A 2633-nucleotide genomic window follows, 5' to 3' on the forward strand; every position below is an offset into this window, starting at 1 on the left:
TTGCATTCATAAGAACTCCCTAGTTTTGATATTACTCCATTTTCATAAGAGCCTTCTCTAGATTTACCAATGCAGCATGCTTTCTAATTTTCTGCAAAACAAAAGAATTATCTTCCTTTCAAGACTATTTTTACAAAGTATCATTTGCTCTCAATTCTCATTTTCTCCTATTATTTTTGATGCTAAGTGTTTCTGTATTTCTGGATTTTCCCCCTTTTCTTACACTTAAATAGAGAGGTCTATATGTACTAGTTCTGGTAGAGAGTTGGGACCTTAACCAATATTGTTATTATTGATCAATTCCTTTAGTTTTAGGCACATGTCTAAGTATTTAGATACATTGTAAAATCTCTTTTTTATGTTAAACATTAAATTTGTTGAAAAATATTTGGCTTTTGGTGGAGAGAAATAGTTTTGGAGCAGAGAGTTTTTGCTCTTTAGAAATAATCTCTTTAAGTGTACATTGGCAGCCAGAGATAAGGGGGCATTCCTCTCTTGAACAAGCCATCTGGTATCTATGAATCTCAATGTTTTCCCCAGCTCCACCCAAAATGCTGTTTCTGTGAATCTATTCCTTGATTCCTGCAAATTAGGCATGACTTGGAAATTCAAATACGTCACAAATTACTAGTACGCCCTGTTATACAGTGCTTCTCATTGTCAGTCTCCACTTCAATAAATAAAATGATCGTAATTATAATTTCATCTCTGTATTGGCTGAGCTTAGAAGGTTAGAGGATGCAAGATCAGTAAACACAAAGAACTGTATTTCTATAGACTAGAAATGAATAATCAGAAGTTGAAATGAAAAATAAAAAGTAGTGCTCACTTCATAAATACATGTATTAAAATTGGAACAATGCAGAGATGATTAGCATGGGCCCTGCCCAAGGGTGACATGTAAATTTGTGAAGCTTCTTTATATATAAGGACAAATACTATGAATCTATATATATGGGATACTGAAAGAAATCAAAACCATAGAGGAAGAAGGTAAAATGATGGGTTCCAGGGGCTGAATGGAGGGAGAGTTATTGTTTAATGGATAGAGATTTTCAGTTTGGAAAGATGAAAAACATTCTATGGTTGGATGTTGGTGTTGGTTGCGCAACAATGTGAACTTAATGACACTGAACTGCACACTTCAAAATGCTTAAACTTAAAATGCTGGAATTCTTGTCATGACTCAATGGTTAACGAACCCAACTAGCATCCATGAGGATGCTGGTTCAATCCCTGGCCTTGGGCAGTGGATTAAGGATCCTTCACTGCCATGAGCTGTGGTGTAGGTTGCAAATGCGGCTTGGATCCAGCATTGCTGTGGCTGTGGTGTAGGTCAGCAGCTGTAGCTCTGATTCAACCCCTAGCCTGGGAACCTCCACATGCCATGTGCCCCCCCCCAAAAAAAGACAAAAAAGGATTAAAATGGTAATTTTATGTTATGTATATTTCACCAAAATAAAATAAATAATACCCATGTATATTGGCATTAAGAAATATGAACTACTTAGGAATAAATAGCTAAAGGAACTTTGAAAGAGAAATGTAAACTACCAATTTCAAGACTTATTGTAAAGCTTCAGTAATGAAGATACTGTGTCAAGATAGAAAATAGATCAAAGAAGTAGAATAGAGGTCAGATATAGACCATCACGCGTATGGCCAATTGATTTTCAACAAAGGTGCATAGATAATTCAGTGCAGAAAGTATAGTTATTTTAATTTAAAGTGTTAAAAAAAACTTGGATATTTATGTACAAAAATATGAACCACTTCTCTCAAGAAAAACAAAATGAAACAAAAAAACCTCAAAATGGATCACAGATATGAATGTGAAAACTAAAAATGTGAAATTTATAGAAGAACATATAAGATCTTTATGATTTAGAGTTAAGCCAGAGTTTTTCAACTTTCTTACTACTGAAATGTTTAATTCAGTAAACATTAAATGGGGGAGAGAGAGGAGGGGCTTTCCTGTGCATCCTAGGAATTTAGTAGCATCCTTGGGCTCTACCTAGTAGATGCCAGTAATGTCTCTCCTTACCTCCCTCATTTCTGGCAACCAAGTGTCTCCAAACATTGCAAAATGTCCTGTGGGAACACTGATCTTGGTTGAGAACCACTGGTTTAGACAAAGTTTTTTTTTTTTTTTTTTTTTTCAGCTCTAATACCAGAGGTAGAATCAATTAAAAAAAAAAGTGTTTATGAATAGGCTTTTATCACAATTAAGGATTTCTGTCCTTCAAAAGACACTTTTCAGAGAATAGAAAAAACTAAAGGCAGAGGAAATATATTCAAATCATATATCTGACAAAGAAATTTTATCCAGAGTATATAAAGCACACTTAAAACTTAGAAGAAAACAAAAAATACAATTAAAAAAAACAGCAAGAAATAATGGCATTTGCAGTAATATGGATGGACCTAAAAATTATCATGCTAAGTGAAGTCAGTAAGACACTGAGACAACAACATCAAGGAGGGAGTTCCTGTCGTGGCTCAGTGGTTAATGAAACTGACTAGTATCCATGAGGACACTGGTTCAATCCCTGGCCTTGATTAATGGGTTAAGGATCTGGCGTTGCTGTGAGCAGGGGTCTAGGTTGCAGATGTGGCTCAGATCCTACGTTGCT

General features: G+C 35.1%; 1 non-coding gene across 1 annotated transcript; it reads left to right on the forward strand.

Moving 5' to 3' along the window:
- Positions 1 to 821: 821 nt before the first annotated feature.
- LOC146402787 (U6 spliceosomal RNA) lies at positions 822 to 928 on the forward strand. Its single transcript, XR_014808679.1, has one exon. It is a non-coding gene; the product is annotated as a U6 spliceosomal RNA (small nuclear RNA).
- The last annotated feature ends 1705 nt before the right edge of the window (positions 929 to 2633 follow it).

Source organism: Sus scrofa, chromosome 6 (assembly GCF_054392235.1).
Source record: "Sus scrofa isolate SSC_HxYL_T2T_F1_AM1 chromosome 6, Sscrofa_HxYL_maternal_Yorkshire_Landrace_v2.0, whole genome shotgun sequence".
Taxonomy (NCBI): Eukaryota; Metazoa; Chordata; class Mammalia; order Artiodactyla; family Suidae; genus Sus; species Sus scrofa.